This window comes from Trachemys scripta, chromosome 1 (genome assembly GCF_013100865.1).
Source record: "Trachemys scripta elegans isolate TJP31775 chromosome 1, CAS_Tse_1.0, whole genome shotgun sequence".
Lineage (NCBI taxonomy): Eukaryota > Metazoa > Chordata > Testudines > Emydidae > Trachemys > Trachemys scripta.
Window position 1 is genome coordinate 82,372,860 of NC_048298.1, and position 21,469 is coordinate 82,394,328.

General features: G+C 37.7%; 1 long non-coding RNA gene across 4 annotated transcripts in view; it reads left to right on the forward strand.

Moving 5' to 3' along the window:
- The window catches only part of LOC117878797, a 97,838-nt gene that overhangs the window by 60,938 nt on the left and 15,431 nt on the right, over positions 1–21,469 (forward strand). For 3 of the 4 annotated variants that reach the window (XR_004646098.1, XR_004646095.1, XR_004646097.1), the window contains 6 exons: positions 364–429; positions 4,953–5,155; positions 5,678–5,749; positions 7,360–7,541; positions 10,247–10,441; positions 11,224–11,412. This is a non-coding gene — a long non-coding RNA (uncharacterized LOC117878797). The remainder of the gene's footprint in view (positions 1–363; positions 430–4,952; positions 5,156–5,677; positions 5,750–7,359; positions 7,542–10,246; positions 10,442–11,223; positions 11,413–21,469) is intronic. The other variant, XR_004646096.1, reaches the window with a different exon arrangement.

The following is a 21,469-nucleotide window of genomic DNA, read 5'->3' on the forward strand; positions in this document are numbered from 1 at the left end:
TTGTCTGCTTTCTTGTGTGCAATTGTTACTGAGTTTTGTCTTTCTCGGCCATAGCGAGGGTTTATTAAAATCCTTCTTGCATTATGCAGTGACTTAGGCAAGAAGGTGCTTCTGCAGATAACTACAATGGGAATGAGATTGCTTGTTTACCCTGTTGGGGAAAAGGTGTATGTTGTTTCTACCTGCTGAATAGACATTGGTCCATCCACCTCCTGGATAGATGGGCCCTATCCCAGGCCTGCAAGCCAGAAGGGGTAGTACAGTTGGTGCTGGTATTCAGCTCCAGTGTAGTAGAACTTGATATTGTGTCTGGTGCAAACAGTGTTTGAATATCCAGAGTAACCAAGGAGATCTCTTCAACAGGTTTATCAATGCAAGAAAAAGGCAGTGGCTGACAGAGGCAAAGGAAGTTCTTCTTACTGCTCTCAGGTGCGTCTCTTCCTTTATCATCTTGGCTAGAGCCCAATAAAATCAAAGCCCTTCAAGCCAACAATCTTCTTACTCAATAAAGTTGAGTCTTTTGCCATTATAAAAACAAACCCTAGAATGTAAGTATTATTATTTTTCTTATGATTTATCTGTTTTACAGTAATGCCCACAATGGGCTAGGTGCTAGCCAAACATATAGCTTCCCTCACAGCGCTTATGATTGACGATGCCAAGAGTGATTTATTTCAGAGGTGGTTGAGTTTTGTAAAACATTTGAAGTTTTCATTCTGGTCAATAAAATACACAAACATTTTGTCATGCAAGATGATTCATGATCTGCAGTACTAAAAACAATATCAATTTCTATACTGTTGTATACCCTCCCCCCCCAAAAAGCCTGATTCTTGGCTCACTCAGGAACCAAACTGCTATAGGCTCTAGGGATGGCTGAAAAATAATAGTTCAGTTTTGAAAAAATGTCAGTTTTAACATTTATTTTTGTTCTAGAATGAAACAGATCTTTTGAAATTTTTCGTGAAAAAGTGTGTGCATTTGCGTTTGTGTGACAGAGACCCACCTTGGAATAGCTACAAGGTACAGAGCAATATAAGGGAAATATGAGCCCATGAGAGCAGGGACTTAAATATGGGTCTCCCACATCCCACATCTCCCTTAAATATGGGCCCTACCCACTGGCTATTGGCTATTCTGAGGTGGGTCGCCATCTCTCTCCCACTTTGACCAGAAATTCTATCCTGGACCTGAGAAACCTTGCCTATGAAAATTTTGTCAAAATGAATACATTTCTACAAAACTTAGTGATTTCAGTGTATTGGCATTTTCTGACAACAAAACACAACTTTTGTCAAAAAAAAGTCCTGACCACCTCTAATAGGTTGTTTCCCTGCAGTTGCACATAGAGGATAGCAACTTTAAAGGGGGGAATTAATGCAGCACTGAGCTGTTCTAACTTCTGATGGGTTGGAAAGGCATTTACCATGAAGAGATGCTTCCTTCTTAGGTCTGTCTGTGCTCCTGCCCCATATGTTCCTCCAAATCTACAGAGTTGTGCCATGCTTCGTTGGCTTCTTGCCCTTATATTGCTCCTCTGTTCCCCTCTGTACCTTTTATCATAGTCAAGCATCTTAGGGTTCTTATTAATTGGCAGACACTTGACACAAAAAGACATAATTTTTAAAACTACACCTCTACCCCAATATAACGCAACCCGATATAACAAGAATTCGGATATAACGCGGTAAAGCAGCGCTCTGGGGGAGCGGGGCTGCATGCTTCGGCGGATCAAAGCAAGTTTGATATAACACGGTTTCACCTATAACGTGGTAAGATTTTTTGGCTCCCAAGGACAGCATTATATTGGGGTAGAGGTGTACTGTATTTGAATATTGAGCTTTCCCTTAATTACATTTTTCATTTTTATTTGAATATAACATTTACATACTTCATTTTATATCATTTACATTTCACTTAATATTCTGTAATACAGTGTTGAGTTGTAACAAATGGAAGTTTATTATAGTTGTCTTTTTACAGTTAAACCACCAAGTACATTTATTTTATTTAAAAGTAAATGAGCTTATATTAAACTGGCTTGCGCAGTGCAGTTTTGACAGGTATCTTGATCCAAACAACTTAAAATACTCATCACAGTTTTTTTGCGTGCGTTGGTTGTTCCTGCTCCTTCATAAAGTTGTTTAATCTTGTTTTGCCTTTTCTTTGTGATCCGGGATCTTGCTTGCTACAGCAATCTCTGTGGAAAGTTCGGGAGTGTGTTTTGCTCAGAGCAGGTGTCTCCGTTGGATCTGGGTGGTCACAATTATGGTCCCTGTGAGATGTTAGTGGAGGTGTCTTCCTCTCTCTGAACCTGGAGCTGCTGCACAGTAATTATGCTGTGCTTCCTCCTGGTTGAGGATTCTTTCCCTAGAGTCTGTTCTTTAATTATTTTCTTGCTGTGCATCTTCTGTGCCCTTTACTCCACCATACTTCTCTCTCCTCCTGTTCTAGGCATAACGTCTAGCACCTTCTACTAAGTTCTCTTCCTCTGCTTCCTCCTTGTGCATTCCCTTTGTGATTTCCCCCCAAGCCCTATACACTCCTTGCCAATTTGCTATTTTCTTGAGATACCATTTTACATTAGATATCAATAGAAAGAACAACTGATACTGGGATTTTCAAAGGCTGAAGGGAATTAAAAGCCTAAATCCCACTAATTTTCAATAGCAGTTGGGTGCCTAACTTCCTTTGCCCCTTTGAGAATTCCAGCCTTAGAGTCCAGTTGTGTAGTGAATGAAAAAAACAAAAAGTTTGTCACATTTATACACAATGGCCAAACTTAAATGCCGGTGATGTACTACTTTGAACATTCTTTCATGCTGCCCTTCATGGATGGTACAGCTTCCCCAAATTAAGCAATTAAACCACTACCTATTCTCCTTCACATCCCTCCTCAGCTGACAATGCCTAGGAAAGTAGCCAAGTGAGGATGCCACTACCAATATATTTGTATATTTCATATTATTAAAAATGAGAAAGACTTAGCTACCAACATATGGTGAATATAGATCATCTGTGCAAAGAATAAAATAAAGTAATATTATTGTTGTCTCAGCCTCCCACCACTCCCCATTTCTTTGTTACACTCGCTTGTTGCATGTGGTCTTAAACCCAAGCTGTATGCTGGGTCTAGCGCCTGCCTCATCTTCATGTTTGTACAGTGCCTAGAACAGTAGGGTCTGATACTGATTAGGGCCTATATGCAGTAGGGAAATGCATATAAATAATAAAAGACATAGTGCACAAATGGTTTCTTAAATAACCAGTGAAATCCTGGCTCCATTGAAGTCAAAGGGAGTTTTGCCATTTACTTCAAGGTTTACCTCTATAAGCAGAGGTCCCTGTTTCAGCATTTTGTATGGCTGTAAATATTTTCCTGCCTACTTTCAGTCCAATAAATAGCAGAATAAAATTCTATTATAAGGATCAATTTGGGCAATTTGTGTTTTGATGATTAAGATAGGTCTAAATGATCGTTTCATCCAGACCCCTTAAACTCTCCTCATCAGACAGTGGCATAAAAGCAGAATTTCACACTTAGAAGGACAAAGCAAGCTCTGATAGCATTGTAATTTCAAGGCAACATAACCAGATTATACCTGATGCTCTCATAAGCTGTTACATTTTCTATCCGCAGCTATTTTCTCCCTGGTGTTCAAAAGCGTGTGAAATTTTTATCAATCTTTGAAAACTTTAAAGAAAAACAAAGAAATGACTTTCAATATGATCACTGAAAGTGAATAAACAAACAAGTACATGAACTCTGAAAGGATATGTTTTTTGGAAAACAGGCTCTGATCCAAATAGTCAAATGTTCACTGCAAACAATTCGGCCAAAACTGAAGTCCATCCTATAGTTCCTATGTAAATGCCACAAAATAAAAGGAAGAGTTCACAAAAATGTTTGCATGTTATTATAAATTGACGAGCCTCATGAACGGTACTTACGCCTAATTTGTTAAATGTAATATCACCATGCCTTTATTATTGTACAACCGTGCTTAGTATTAGTTTTTTTTTATTTTCACTACTTCTATACTGTTTACTTTTTCAATTCCACAATATTTAATTCACGTTTTGGTACTTCACAATATGCTTAGTTTTTAACAACAATCTTGAAGCCAGGATGCAAAGCTGTCCAATTTTCTAGTAAATAAAAAAGGTCATACATAGTGTTGCTTCCTAGAGCAAGGCTGAAATTAACTATCAGATTAAATTTAGTTAGGGTGCTTTTATATTATGAGGTTATAATTTATTTGCATTTTTTAACCTTCTCACAGTGTAGGCTCCACTAATCGGAATTTATAGACTATCAAACTAGTTGAGAAGGATGATGTCTACAGAGAAGCCTTTAATGGCAGCTAACTGCTTCTATGGGCCCAATTAAGGCTATCCAACTGTGAAACACAATCCCTTGGGTAACAGTGCAGTCATCCTACCCATATTTTTGGGGAGGAGGATGGAAGGGAATATCCAGTGTAGCTGTAAAAAAGGGAGTTTTGTAAATTTTCAAATTATTTTTTTCGATTCTTTAAACTTTCAAGATGCATTATTAATAAGGTCAGGGTTGAAGTTCCTCTCTGCAGCGTTACATATGCACCACAGTCCGAACTTGAAGCCCTAGTCACTGTGCTAGAGATATGGATGTGCTTTTGGTCCCAAATCAATCTTGTCACTCCTCAGAAAGCAATGAAAGATAATAAGTACTATTCACCTGATTGCCTTCCTGCTCTGAGACAGCTGGTGACGCTTGTCTTCCTGATAACCAGGAGCTTCAGATCTAAGGCAGGGATAAAGAAAAGCTGGGAGCTTGCTGAATCTAAATTTGACAGTCGATGGCTGTGTAGAGGGTCAGGAGGGATAGAATCTGTGACACGTATAAGAAAGGAACAAAATTTATCTGCTCTGGTTGCAATGATTAGATGTCTCGTTGTCTGGCTTTCTTACAGTGGATGATTGATCATACCCGCCAGCTGGCTAATATCATAATTAACAAAGTTGCTACCACGTCTGAGAAGTATAATCGAAAAATTTACCAGCAGCGTGATGCCATTGTCACAAAGATCATAAGCACTGCAGAGTCAACTTTTGCACTCGGGAGCTGCAGAACTATGTAGATGTGCTGAGAAGGGGTGCACTTGTACAGCTAAAGGTATGTTTGTTCTTTGCACAATAGCACTTGCTCTAATTGTCTCTCGTTAATTTAGGCAAATGTTCTTATGACTTTGAGGTGCCATTTCATGGTGCCACAAGGAGAAATTTGGTTGTTTTATCATTGGATTTTTAAAGCAGTTATAACAGAAACCAAAAATAAATCTTACCCAAAAATAAAAAGATGAATAATCAAAAATATAGTCGGGCACTGTGCACCTTATTTTTATACTAGTCATTATCTTATCAGACACGGATTGTCAAAACCGTTGTTGTCATTGCTGATTTTCTCAGTTATAGGTATTACAAAAATGTTGGCTGCTTATCATTTAGAAACTAAAAATATTGTTCAATTTGTATTTTGTGATATTTTCTTAGGGTTTTTATTTTAGTTTGAATCTGATTAAAAGATGAAAGGAAACAGTTAAAGCACAGGGCTCTTCCATTTGTAATTTAATGTTAAGGAATGTTGTTGCTAAATAGATGGTGTTGCTAAAATATACATGTTTGTATTTACATCTAGATGTAAAAACTGAGAACAATGTCTGAGCTGCTATCTAGAGACCCAATTCACATTGCATTTATAAAACATTCTGTAAGCATTTCACTTATTCTTTTCTATATTTACTTGATTCTCAGAGTTAAAAATTATTCCGTTGAGCCTTTTCTTCTTTGCAACTGTATTTTTATATTTGTGTGCTCTACTTGGTTGTTCAGTTATGCGCCGGAGTATGTGTTGAAATGCCAGCCTGACATATTGCTAATGAGTGTGAATATTGACAGTGACAGGAGTGTTTGTGTATGTGTGTCTGTGTGCCATATAAAAAAACCAAAAGAGGAAGAGAGAGAGACAGAAAAGGAAATTCTGGGAGGTAAAAGAATATTATATTTATATTACAGTGTGTGACAATGCTATCGTTATAGTTAAATAATAAATTTGAAATATAAATGGGGTATTATACAAAGGTTCCTCCACTTCCTCTCAGGGATTAGTAAGGCCAGTGTAGGAGCTTTTTGCTTATTACTCTTTGTGTGCACAAGTAATTGTAACTTTTCAACATCAATTTCTGGAATTTTGGAAGCAAATTCCTTGTGTTGCACTCTAGTTTTATATCAAGGCTTCAGTAGGTGTTCTTTTGGATTTCTACATACTTAACAGTGAAGGTAAAATTTACCTTAGGAGCATTCAAATTATATTGTTTGACTGGAAGCTGGAAGGATTGTGTTACAAATTAGCTAATATGATTGATTTATTTTGGATAAAAAATGGAAATATCTATGCAGACCCTTTATGTTAGCAGCTAAGTCTTGTATGGTTTTCAAGATACGTTAAAATCATTAATAATGAAACGTAATTCTGGATAGTATTTTAGAGAGCTATTTTGCAGTCCTCAGCCTAATTAAATGCAGTAAGATATTACTTTTAATTAATAGACAAAATAAGAAGTGGCAACTGAAACCCTCATTTTTAATGGACAATGCCTTCCTATCAGAATAGGACATTGCTCTAGCTGGAAAATGTTATTCCTATCATCAATTTCCTATTGTCAGTGGTTTTAACATAGCCTGGTATTTCTATTGCTATTTAAGAGCAGTTTAAAAAAATTACAAATCAATATTTTGTTTCGAATAGGAAATGTAGTGAATAGCAGCAAAATAGATTAGTGATGTAATTGCAGACAATAGGCAAGATTAAGTTGCTAAAACAGTGTATTATTGTTTTAACCTAAACCCCATAATATTTTATGTAATTGAGACTTTGTGCATTGTTAGAACTCAGCTGGAGTATCAAACCTCTATGAGGATTAGAGGGGTCCACTAAAGCAGTGTCACAGCAGATGTGCCTGGTTTTTAACAGGATTATCTCCTGAGATGTGAAGAAATGAACTCTTGTAATAGTTTTAGAGGAATTAATAATGTTAGTAAAATGTTAATGGTGAATGTGCTAATGTAAAGAGTTAGAAGATTAGTAATGCATTCTTTTGCATGGAAATAAGAATATAATAAATGTCCTGCAGGTGATTGGAGCGGCAGCAATTTTATTGTAGATTAAAGTTTTATTGACCTTTGCTAGGGTGATTAACCCTTCTGAAATTAAAAGCCAGGGCTAAATTATTCTGTCCAATTTAAATGCAAACACAGAAAAGAGTGGTATGTCATTCACGATTTTAAAAAAATGTTTTAATTTTCATTTTTGCATGTCAGTGAGATGCGATTGCAGAAAGAGGAGGATTTAGTTCTGGCAAAACTAGTCCAGTGGCAAAGTGCAGAACTGATGTGGCTGTCATGGTAAAGGAATTCCGGAATAAAGAACCATTGTCTGAAGCTAATCTTTACATGCAGGAGTAGATGGTATCAATGGGAAAAAATGGGAACTCATTAAAGAGGTATGATATATAAGTCATATTGATGTGTTTTGTCTCCCTTAGAACTTGATCCAACAAAGACTTTACACAAGTAAGCAACGTTACTCTTGTGAGTAGTCCTATTGAAGTTAACAGGACTACTCTCATAAGTAATGTTGCTGACCTGCGCAACCCTTTGCAAGATTGGTCTGTAAGTTATAAACATACTTCTATCTAACACACAAGCATTTGGATCTTGATCCTGCAGGGGACTGATAACTCTGGTTTTGGATCAATAAACCACATAAGCGCCTGCTTAAATATAAGCATATGAATAGTCCCATTGAAGTTAAGATCTACTCACGTGCTTAGATGCTTTGACTTCGGTGGTACTACTCACATTGTGTAATATTAAGAATATGCTTAAGTGCTGAAGACTACAAAATCATATAGCAGGATTGATCCCAAAAGTACATTTGCACTTAACCACATGTGTTACTTGAGTAGTTCATTGAAACCAATGGGACTGGTCACATGCATAAAGTTTTTTGTGTTTGCTTAACTGTTTGCAGGATTGTGGGTTGGGTTACAAGGACCACTGTACTGCCTTAGACAATTTCAGCAGTCTCCAATATAATTTCTGATAGATTTGGGTTTTACATTGGGTTAGTTTTACATTAAAATTACATGTTACAAAGAGTTTTAAACCCTATTAATTTATTTGTATAAAATGGTAATATCTTGATTTTTACATACCTTCATTGCATTCTCAGGAATTCTTTGGCTCAGAAATGGCTTCAGAACTATCTAACTTGTTCTTCTTATTTAGTTTTGAAATAAACAGTAACTCCAAGTTAGTGAATATTTTTGTAGTTATTTATGGCTAAATTGTGCCTTAACAAATCACCCACGATAAGGATCTGTGTATTGCTGGGCTGCCCCGAAGCAATTCAGGAGGAAGATAGTGACTGTCTGAGGGCTTGCTGCCACAAAAACTGGAACCAAAATAATTCAATCCATTTAAATTCATACCTTCCATTGTTTCAGTATAAATCTGCATGTGGGATGTTCACGTGTTGGATAAGAGGCTTTCACCAAAATATCAAAATGTGTGAATTAAAACCAGTACAGTTATTTTGGATCCAGTTTGTGTGTAGACAAGCCCTCAAATGGTCACTGTTTCCCTCCCAGTTCCCCCCACTCATCTGGAGAAGGAGTAAACTGTACCAGGTTAACATCCAGTGCATCTTAGGTTCTCTGGTGTGCCAGTAGATTGCAGGGCTCAAGTCTTCCCCCATTCCCTTCCCTATTCTGTCCCCTCCTGGCCATCTGCTTCTCCTCCATGGCTAGCCACAGTGCAGGTATCTGGATCAGCTGTGTAAGGAGCACTTCACTAACCCAACCCTTAGTGGCTCAGTGAATAGTAAAACATTCCTATCCTTTTCTATAGCTCTACGCTATTAAAATGATAATAAATGTGCTATCTCCATTCCATATTCATTTCTTCCTCTTTCATCAAAGAATAACTCATACTGAATCTGCCAAGGTAAAGCAGTCCAAGGCATTGTAGTGCAGAAATTAAGGAGCCTGAGGTAGCAGCTCACTGCTGTCTAGTCTTTTCATTTACACTTTAAACAGCCTTCAGAAAGACAGGCTTCTGCTTGTGGGACCCCAGGAAGAAAGTGAGGCAGAGATGAAAACTACACTTGTGGTGGAGTGACCTAGATGGAACAGCTGGCAAAACTATAGAGGGGATCCTCTAGAGTAATGAATTATACCTTGAGGCTTGGATTAGCAGCATGTTTAACTAAGAGATCCATTTGCTAAAAGGATCATTGCCTGATTCTTAATTATGGGACTTGCATTCCATTCCACATTTATAAACAACTCATTGTCTCTCTTTTGTGAGGGTGTAGATTACTAATTATTAGCGATCAGCTTTTGCCTCTGCAGTTCTCAAACCTTAAACTTACCGTATAAAAATGATGCCAAACTAATTTGTATTGAAATATCCTGAATAATCAAATCCACACTGGGTATACCAAATAAATATTGAAATTATAATGTCCGAATTCATTTAAATACATGGAGTATGATATTTAGTACTACCTACTGTAAATTGAACAAGCTTGGTCTTCTCAGACCTGAGTTTCTTTAATAAGATTTCTTTTAATGCTAGGTATCCATCACATTTTGCTAATAAAGGGTACCTCTATAATCGCATGCATTTTTTCTTTTCATTACCATTAAATATGCCCATTCCCTCCCATATTGTAAAATTAAGTGATAAATGAGAGGGAGACGAATTAAGCGTGTATGTGTGAGAAATTCTTCATGTACTAGTCAACTTCAATGTGAACCTCTTTAGTTATTTAAATATGCAATAATTCTTTGATCAATATTAGTTAATACCAGCTTAAATTTCAGTAAATCTCAATACCAATTAATAAATGCAAAATGCAACAAATATTGGTATTTCCAATGAATGGTGAATTGTGCCGTAATGGTGCTCAGTGAAGAGAAGCTCTGAACTGTATTTGTTTATATTTACTGATGTAGTCAGGGCATAACAGCCAAGCCAACTGTGTACAGTACTTGCATACATTCCATCAAAACCAGCTCTGTAATGACTTTAGGGTGGGGGAAAGCACCAGTTGGGTTTTATGTTGCTACTGTAGTGTTTTCGCTACAGTGTGTACTGTTTAAAGCAGCATTAGTGACTACAGCTTTTGTTTTGCTCTCTTAAGAAAACATTAATCAAGTAGAAGGAAGTTCTTTCAGAGACAGGTCAAATCAGCTGTTTTGATGAAATACACTGTATGTCAATGTAAAGGAACTATTTGAGAGACTATGGACGACAACTGCTGTTCAGTTTAACATTTGTATGACAAGTGGGTGAATGTCCTTCTCTTACAAGTCAATGCAGAGGAAGTGGAAAAGAGGTGAGGTTATATTGTTGCTTCATACTGCCTTCAGACAGGATGGCAGGGGGAACTTTATATGCTTTTAGTTTGTTCTGATAAAAGTTAGAAATTGCCTTATCCTAAATTCCAAGATTTGATCATAGTAACAGCAGTCACTGTGGCTAATTGATATTTTAACAGCCAAATACTTCAGAATCCTATTTTCTACCATACACTTTAATTTGTTTTCTTTTGAATTCTTTGTGAAGTGGGTAAGGTGCACTCGATAATGTACTAATACATTTTAGTGGTATTCAACTCAGACAGCTAAATTAAAACTGGAGGTTTGTTAACCCATTTAACTACGATACTTGAAAATTTAGCATTTTCATAAGTTCTACACAACAGCAAATTACGCAGTACAGTGTGTGTGTGTGTGTGTGTATATATATATATTTCTGATTCAAATAAACACTGTGCATTTTCAAAGCCTTTATTGGGTGAGTCTTTACACTGATAATTACAAAGAGTTAATATAGTAACATAAATATTTTAGTAGAAATGAGTAATTTTATAATATTCATATTATACATTGTGGATGTTAAAAAGTTTATTTGAAAGTGAGTATTTCTGAGCTACAGGATAGGAGAGACTTGCTGTAGTCTAAGAAATGATAACATGCTATTTTGAAGAGAAATCAATTTTGCTTTATATTGGTCTCTTATGAGAACAAGAATTAGCCTGAGGTAGGCAAAATGGTAGATTAATTTTAGACATCTGTTAAAAATCAATAATTCTCTTTGTCAATTTTTTTTCATCAGGTTTAGAATTTATGGAAGACTAGCTACAAACTGACAAAGCTATTTTGTCAACTAGACTTGCATAGCCTTTTGAAAGTGCCCACAACTATGAAAACAAAAGCTGAAAATTTTAAAATCAACATGTCACTTATAAAAGCTCTGTGTACGCCTGGGATTTAGCCAAGACACTGGAATATGATGAGTCAAAAGGTAAAAGACTATGTATTTATTGTCATAATGCGTGTTCCTACTTTGAATGTATTGTCTAATACAAATTAAATATTGCCTTTGACATTAATATACAGTTGTCCCTATACTTTACTAAATGTTGTTTGGTGAAAATGTAGAGGAAAAAAAACAGGGGAACTGGTATTTAGTAAGTGGCTTTGAAAACAGAGCTGTAGAAATTTAAAGTTAAGTAATTTGTAGCAGGGAATATTTTGGTGTAATCTGGTATTTACTATTTTACACTGTTAAGATGAGATGAACATGGTAAGAGAGCTCTTACATGAATGGGAAAAAAGAGAGACATTTTTAGTGGTGTTTTCTTTAAGATAACTAACATATACCTTCTCTGAAGAAAAGAAAATGAAAATGCGCTGAGGGCATTTTCATTAAGAAATTGCTAGACAGGATATGAGAGCATGTTTGACCAGCATAGCCCATAAATACACAAATATTTGAAGAAACATTAACCTTGTAAGTCCTGTCTGATAATCATTAAACCTCTACTCAGACATGAAACAACTGTTCTATATGGAAACATTAATGAATACATTTATACAAAAAATACAGTCCTATTTCTGAAAATACAGGCCAATTAAACAGTGAGATTTAATTTAGGTATTTTTCACTGAGGCTGCATCAGGTATGTATTAGTGCTGATTTACCCTTATTTCCTCATCTTATCTGCAAAAAGAGACTCATGCTTATTGGAATATTACTGAAGAATCTAGCTTTCCCCCCAAATTACACACTTTTTGCATAAATGTGCCTAATTACCTGAATTCAGTTTTGATTAGCAGTGTTAATTGATGCAGCTGTGGATGGGATCTGTTTACCTAAATTACCATGTGCAAACAGCAATACGTCTGAAAGTGAATATGCTAAACTGAAAATACTAATTAACTAAGACAAATTGTTATTCAAGTCACATCTCAGAGCTTTTTAATGAAAGCCTGGATGTGTCAGAGCTTTATAATATTCAGACAGAAATGTCTATATTACATATGATTTCTAAATTTAATTCCTGGGAACAGATGGGATGTCGGCCGGGGTTCTTTTGAGTTGCTTCCAGTATTAATGTGAAAATTTTACTCTATTGGCAACATTCATGGTGTGTGTTTGTGTGTGTGTGTTTGTGAGTGTGTGAGGGAGAGAGAGAGAAAGAAAGAAACTCACTCTGTGCTTTGACCATATGCCAACCCAGTGCATTGAGACTGGTCTATTTTTTGACCAATGTATTTGCAAATTTTATCCACCCACTGTCCCCAAAACGAAGATAAATATACTATCTTGCAAATTTAATAAAATCAGTTAGTAAATTTAATCACACCATGTAACAGAAAGGTTAAACAGGCTGCTCTCAATGAAAAAAAATTTTTTTTTCATTTTTTGTAACAACAACCTGTAACCTTTCAGCCTAAGAGGAGGAGTGCTGTGTGCTAGCAAATACACATTCTTTGTCTTTAAAATTGTTGTCATAGGACAGAGTATTGAAGAATTAATATCAGAAACAAGTGAAAATTCATTATTTCTGTGCTTACCTTTTGTCTGAGGTTCTCTTCCACTGATAATGAGAATAACTACCATTACTGTTAATAGGAGTTATATATATCAGTTGGAGTAGAGACCCCTAATATTATAAATATGCGCCCCTTTCTTATACCACAGTTTGTATTCCTGAGAAACAAAATGGTAGAATACCACTAATGACAACATGGGTGACTGATTTCAATTGTAGACCTTGAAATGGAATTAGATTAAACTATATTCCAAAAGTCACACACAAGAGTATTTTTATATGTTGTTTTATTTTAATTTCAATAATGCAGAATCTGGTGTACAGACAATGTATTGTCCATTAGTTTATAGTGGATACTACAATGTAACTATGCTGCAGTCTAGTACCAAAGAGCATTAAGCACATATGGAATGACTTACACCAAAGTAAAGAATGAATCTCAGAATAATGTGTGTACTCTATAGGCGCATTGTCCAACCTATTTATTATTGTGTTTGCGCGAGAGCTAAAATGTCAACAGGTCTGTAATCAGCTTCAATACAAAGCCCCCAAATTTCTTCATAAGCTTTCTGTACAATGCACTGTCAAACTGCAAAGCACAGATTACAAATATTGTGTCTAATTATTAATATGAAAAGAATTATTACAGTTGTAATGGCCTGACGGATTTAGACATCTCTGCCATAATTTTCTCAATCTTGATAATAGGACTAGTACATTTACGCATGTAGGGTTGTATTTTTTAAAATTGTTGCCAAATTATTATTCCTGGTGAGTGAGCCAGATTTTGTTCTCTGGGCTGGTCTACACTGGGCGGGGGGTCGATATAAGCTATGCAACTTCAGCTACGAGAATAACGTAGCTGAAGTCGACGTATCTTAGATCGATTTACCTTGGGTCCTCACGGTGCAGGATCGATGGCCGCAGCTCCCCTGTCGACTCCACTTCCGCCTTTCGCTCTGGTGGAGTTCTGGAGTCGACGGGGAGCATGTTCGGGGATCGATTTATTGCGTCTAGATGAGACACGATAAATTGATCCCCAATAGATTGATTACTACCCGCCGATCCGGTGAAGACGTACCCTCTGTTACTCCAGGGTAAATATATAGTACCTCCATTTATTTCAATGAAGTTACTCCAGATTTACAGCAGTGTAATGGAGAGCAAAATTTGTCCCTAGTATTGTATGTGTATTGGATGCACAATATTATTTTCAAAGTTACAACAGTCTTGCTTTTGCACAAGTAAATGTGTGCTACTAATTATGTTGTCAACCAGGCAGGCATTATCTACGTCACTGTATGTTCTAGTAATTTACTAGATGTTGTACCAGGAAACTTCAGTCAAGCCTTCTTTTACTTAGGTAGGCTCTCCTCACATGAAAACCAGCATATCTAATTATTACTTCCTATACTTTTCCTCAGTGTGTGCTTAATATACTGAGTATTTTACAAGCAACTTAGCAATAAATGTATATGTATGAAAAATTAAGAGACTGAGTTGAAAGATAATACTCTAAACATGTCTGGCAAGTTTAAATGTATACTTTCACTTTGTCTTAAAATGAATACAAAAACCAAAACCGGTAAACTCCCAGTACATTGTTCTTGATGATTGCCATCGTGTAGCCTATAGCATCTGTACTCCTCTCCTGCATGGAGCCAATAGGGTTCACACAAAATATATCTGGTCCCATATGTTTAACATGCTGGACTGATCTTTTAGCCTAGGATCACTACCTCATCTAGGTGGAGATCATTACCTTCCCTCTTCCATTAGGGGAGAAAATCAACAAAGCTGGGTCACCCTGAAGGTTCTTGAATCCATCTATCTTGTAATATTTTCTAGAAATGCAAATTATCCAGTTGCAAGGCCCTCCTTTCTCACCAACCATGAAGATTTCCACTGACAAATTACTGAGGCAAAAGAGTAGAACGCTAATGATGCAAGCCAAGTCTGTGCCACTGCAGTAATAGAAGTGAAACAAAAATTCTACTCCACTACCATCACTGCAAAATCATGACTAGCTAACCTATTCTGTATAGTGAAGTGGCTCTTCAATCCAGACTCTATAATCTAGATACTTGACCTAAGCACTAACTACTGAAAATTCAGATATTACTTGGGGAGGGGGGAAAATTCCAGCCCTCCCTGCAGCAGGGAACCCATTCTGTTTTTTTGCTTATGCCCCCCCTGCACCTCCCACAAGGACTCTGGGAATCTCTTATCCACACAGTGTGTGAGTCTGTGCCCCCTGGTGTCAAGTTCTCAAAGGGCTTCCCTGTGTTCTGCTGTACAGGAAAAGACTCCCTGTGTGCCTAGCTGCCCTCTGTTGTCTGGTCAGACTGGCAGCCAGGCCAAATTTAAATGGTGTTGAGATCCTGTGCACCAGGCTGCAATGCAATTTAGCTTGGCCTCCCCTCCATCTGTATGGAGGGGCAGCTGAGTCAAATTTCAGTGGTGGTGTGACCATGCAAGACGGAGTGATGCTCCGACCATTCCAGCAGCAGCTGTACTGATTTAGCGTGGGAACGCTGCTTTAAAGTGGTGGGCCTTGGCCCCCTGGCTCCGCAGCCTGTGGAACTTTGAGCAAGTGCAAAAACTTGGGGGAAGGTGAGATGTTTTCCCCCTCCCCCAGCCTCTCCTAACTGGTGCCACTGCTGTGAAGAGCTCTTATGTTACTTTGCAGGGGAGATAAATCAAATATGACAGGAATTTACAGAGCTAGAGACGTCCATAACAGACCCTTTGGCAATAACCCGCCACCATCCCCAGTGCAGTTTGCTCCCATCATGTGAGGTGAACCTCAAGAAGATTTAGGAATATTTGACCCACCACCTTTAAAACACATCAGTGCTCATCCAGGCTGGAGAATGCCAGGAAAGAACAAGTGTGTACATTGCTAACGGAAATTGTCAGTGGCTCCATCAGAGAATTGAACCTGGCAACTTTCCTGTAAAGTGCAATCCATTCACTGAGCAATGTGCATTCTCAAAGTCCTGCTTGACTCTTTATATGTGCAGGAGACCAGCCTGCGTCAGTTGCAGAAAACAGCCTTCTTCATCCCTTCTGTGCACAGAAGGATCTGACCATAATGATCTGTATTTGTCATCTAGCGGCTGCATTGCTATAACTGTGTTCTGATCTCCCCCACTGGATCTCAGACCTCTTCTATGCCAATTCACTGCCTTGGTTGTGATCTTCAGAACTAGAAACGGGCCAGTACTCTGCTATATCAGTGACTACTTTTCATCCATGGCTCACTAAGACAAATGCATCTCACAAAGCTTAGGATGAAATGTTTGAGTATTGTATATGGCAATCAGATAGAAGTACCTTTATAGACAGATGTTGGGGGATGTTTCCAAATGGTGGGGTTAGTTAACCTGTGAAGAAGTCTTTTGAGGGAAGTGTTGGAAGCCTTATTACAAGAGTCATTTCAAATTAGATTGAACCATAGCACTCAAAAATACTGTTGGAAATAATTATTCATTGGCAGCAGGATAGACAAAAGTGATAAAGGCTTTTCTGTATTGAAGTTTAATTCATTAATGGCCCAAACCTTCAAGGTGCTGAGCACTTCCTGAAGACAATTAGAGTTGAGGGCACTCAACACCATGGAAAACTGGGCCCTACAGCTGTTCATTCAAAGGCTACAGGTATTGAGCTTTTGCTTTTATTGGTAACATACAACATAGAACAACTCCTCTGTTTTTAACCTTTCAGATCTTCAAGACACAGGTTAATCCATCATCATGTATTTGTTGTAGTTTTATTAATAACTTGTTCCACAGTGAAGTATCAAAAAGAATAACAGCTGTGTCCCTGTGGATTAATTTTTCCATGGGATTCTCTCCTAAATTTATAAGGGTCTTTTTATAAGGGTCTAAATTTGTCTTTTTCCAAATTAAATACATAGGTTCTTCTTGCTAATGTGAGGGAATAGAGATAGTCCTCCTGCAATTTATATAATTTTAGGCACTTCCATGTTTCTTACTCTTGGATTTAATGAATAAAATTACATAATTAAAATAAGGACTTTTAAAATTTTATTTCCTGTCTTTTTTTATCACCATCCTTTGTCCAAGTATATTTGAGAGGTGCATAATACTGAGTATGCCTGTTTAACAACACTTCTCCTTCTCCGTATATGGAGTTCTATGCCTGCGAGTCCATCCTCAGACCTGTGCCCCTCCTTTCCCAGGATCTCCTCAACTTCGTTAAGAAGATTGGAAACATCCTTCAATACTGTGTTTCTCCTTTCACTCCAGTTGCTAACCTTGAGCTATCTCACAATTACTTTCACCCCATTTCCTTTACATGCCCCTGACCTTACCTCCTCACTAACTAACCACATCCCTCTCCTTCACCCTAATCCTCTCAGTATCCTCTCTCCATTTTCCTTACCCTCAGTGTAGTATCCCTCCTCCAAATGCTGAGCTTTGAACCCACCTGTCTGTTAAACTGCTGCCGCTCCTCCCTTCATCTTTAAACTCCTTGGCAGGCAATGTATAATCTCTGTCTTGATTTACCAGTATTACTGCTGATTGTTTCTGCTAGCTAGCACCCTAATAGTTTTAAAAGAAGGCACTGACCTTGTCACAAGGCATTTCCTTCTCTCCTGATTCCCTCCTAGCATTCCTTATGTTCCACTGAAATGTCTCTCAGCAAAATATTTGGTTACCTCTTCTGGACGAGTCTGAGGGCCTCTACTCTGTACTCATCCTCCTTAATCTTTCTGCAGAGTGATTTGAGAGATTGGAGAGTATGGGGCCATGAAAGCCAAGGGAGATCAGAATATCAAGGAGGAAAGAGTGGCCTCTGTTCTTGGTACCCTCCTTTACTCCCAAATCCTCCTATCTGCCTGTTCTATATAGGTTCTTATGCTTGCCCCATCACCATAGTCTCGGGGTGCCTTCGACTAGTGAATTCAATGGAATGACTAACATCATTCTTTCTCTCATCCTCTCCTCAGGGGAGTTGTTGACCATGGTCCTCGTCCTGGAGCTTGAGGCTATGATTTAAAAATGCTGGGCCCCGGCCATTGAGCACCTTGAAGTTAAAGACCAAGACCTTGAACTTGACTCGATATTCAGTGTAGGGAATGGAGGAGGGGTGCTTACGATAGCCTGTATTGCTGAGGTTACTCACTGCAATATTCTGGACTAGTTGGAGTTTCCTGTGGGCTGATGGCTTTATGCCCAGGTGTATTGCATCTTTGTGGTTCAGATGGGAAGTGAAGAAGGCATGTGTAATTGAGGTCAAGTCATCTGCCAGGATCGGACAATCTCCTGGCCAGATGGAGACGATAGAAAGTTTGTTTTGGGATGCTGCCATGTGAGAGCTTAGCATCAATGCTGAATCCAGGAACTCTCTTAAACTATGGACTGAATTGGCCAACTAGGAGCATGTGCCCTCAAAGAGAAGAGACTGCACCATGACTGCACACAATTCCAAATGCTTTTCTCTGTCCACTGGTGTAACCTGCATCTTGTGCAGGTTCAGCTTCAACCACCTGTTCTTCATCCAGGAGCTGATCTTGTCCAAGCTTTGGGCCATCTTGGGGGTATGGTCATATACAGTGAAGGATAAGTAGAGCTGTATATCATCTGCATAATGTTGGTCCAACTCTGTGCAAATGAAACATTTGTCCATGTCCTGGTTATCTCACATCTTGATTACTGCAACTTCTTCCTCTCTGTCCTCTTTGACCTCACAGCCAGCTCAAAAGATAGTTTCTAAAATTATCTTCTTCAGCCATTGATCGGACCACACCATTCATGTTGCTTTTCTGTACACAGAGGAAAACATATGCTTTCAATCTAAACATACTTTTGTTTTAGATTATGGGAATCAGGAAGAAAGAACAAAAATAGAGTCTCCATGAGAGAATGTGTCTCCTAAGACTCTGCATCAACTCTGTCTTTCACAGTGGCTCCCTGTGTCTGCAGGCAGCAGTGTTCATATGTATTTAAAGGTGTAGTACAAAGTAAACTAGTTATGTAACTAAATGTGCCACAATTGCCCTCTTTAATCAGTCTATTTGGCTCTCCTTTGCATACCATATTAAGTTCAGATTTTGCATCTTCATCTTCTAGACCTCATATAACACCATTCCAGTCTTTATCTTGTTTCCTATTGTTACCCTCTTGTTCCCTTCACTACCCCCAAATTCTTTCTTTCTTTCTTTCTTTCTTTCTTTCTTTCTTTCTTTCTTTCTTTCACTGATTCAGACATCCATAGACTGAAATGTCTAATAATGAAACACTTGAAATGTTTCCTCTGTCAGCTCAGTGAATTGAGATTAGAGCTGGCTGTGTTTGTTAGCATATGGTTTGAATTTTCATTTTAGTAGCTGATCAGACTATAGAGATTTACATACCATATCTCTGTAAAGAACTGCTTTTCAGTTGTGAGCCAGTTCTGGTGTAGCATTTTTATACTGTGATAGGCTCAGACTTTTCCATTTTAGTATAATTATAATTTTCTGAAATGACAGAATTTCAAAAACAATATTACATGAATAGATTCAATTATGCTATGGTGTGTTTAGACTGATGAAAGAACTGTCTAAGTAGCTTTGCTATCTTACACTGTGTACTCTGTGTGTGTGTGTGTGTGTGTGTGTACATGCTCACAAACGTGTGCTTGCAAATGTTCTCCTCTCTCTGTGATATACCTATGTGCACCCCCACCCACCCTCAACATATATGTGACGGTAATAACCATGTGAAAAATTGCTTTTATGCTGTCCCTTTAAGCACCTCACCTGCACTTTTTCCTCTAGTTCATCTAATTAGGACTACTAATATTCCAGTGCTCCAGAGCAACCATTTTCTTTTCACAAAATAACCTGCCAGAGAAGTGTTTTTCCTTCCCCCTTACATGGGGTTTCCCCCTCCATCTCTCCACCCACCAGGCCTACCAAGTGAGAGTTATATCTTTAGATAGTAGAAAAAAGAGATTCCCAATGGAATGCAAAATACTTGCTTCTAACCTTATCAGGCCCTGAGATGTCAAACACAAAACTGGGCATTATAATATATAGACAACAAACTGTTTTTGTTAATTTGTAGAGATTTGTAAATGCGATTGCTTATAATTGTCATCTCCCTTTATGGCCTGTACAATTGGACTCGAGTGTAGTAACACATAATAAACATACGCAACCTTAATTCTGCACCTTGTTCATATGCATTATATGGTCTTTAGTTACATGATCACATACTATTTTTCCCTGCAGGGCATTTCCTTCATTCAGTTAAAAAGGGACTTTGGGCAAGTCACTTCACCACCTCTCTTTTTTACTTCTATCCTTTCTTTGTCTTGTCTATTTAAGTTGTAAGCTCTTTGGTAGAGCTGGTTGAAAAAAAGGATATATTTTAATGAATTTGTACACTGCTACCATGGGCCAGTAATCTAGGTAGGGGGTTCTAGGCACTACTGAAATACAAATAATAAAAAATAATGATAATTAACATAAATGGGGAGATATAGAACAGAGGTATAAATACTTTTAAATGCCAACAGTACCACTTTAAACTTCATGCTTGCATATCAGCAACCAATATACTGTACATGAACAAATAATGGAATGACATGAGAATAGCAAGAACAATAGGAAAATTATCTAACAGCATCATTTTAAATTTCATCGCAAGCTCTTCAGGGCAAGAACCGTGTCTACTTCTGTTTGTACAGTACAAAGTACAACAGTTCCCTGATCCTGATCATTGCCTCTGGGTGCTGTCGTAATACAAATATTAAATAATGTAATACTAGTAAAGATTGGAGGCTGTGCATGAAGAAAAAAGGGTGGCTGGCTAAAAGGAAATAAATATTACAATTGTTGAAATAATGATACAACTAAACCGGGAGCCAATGTTTTATCAACTGAGAAGGCACAAAAAGCAATGTATTTCAGCAGTATTAAAGAAATGAAGTCATCAACATCAAATTCCTCCGCTAATATTAGACGATAGAGGAAAGGTTGGGATAAAAAAGGTCTCTTCGCCACAGCTACGGGGTAAATGGTTCTACAGTTAACTTCTAAGTCTTGAAAGCAGTGAGATTGAGTTGAGAATCTGAGGGCTGAACAAGATTTCCAGCTTGCCTGTATGTAACTTAAGAAAGAAACGTAAGACATCTGTACCCTGTGATATGAGCCTTAAGTTGGATAATATGATCATGGATAGCATCAGAAAAACTAGTAAATAAATAATAAATCTGAATATCATCAAGATTTTAATATTACCTTATTCCCCCACAGTGAATGCAGTAGGAATTCCATTTTGGACTTGATAGTGTGTTTCACATAAAATGTGACAAAAAGGCTATTTAAGATCTCTGTGTGAAGGTTTGCATAGTCAAACTTGTTTTATCTGTAGTGGTATGCTTTGTAAAATCCATAACCTTTTCAGCAACAGTCTTATTTCAAAAGGTAACTTTTAGCTGCTATTCTGATGGGAACTAGGAACTCTCTGTCCTGTTTTGATATTCTCAGTGGGGGTTTTGCCTGAGTTA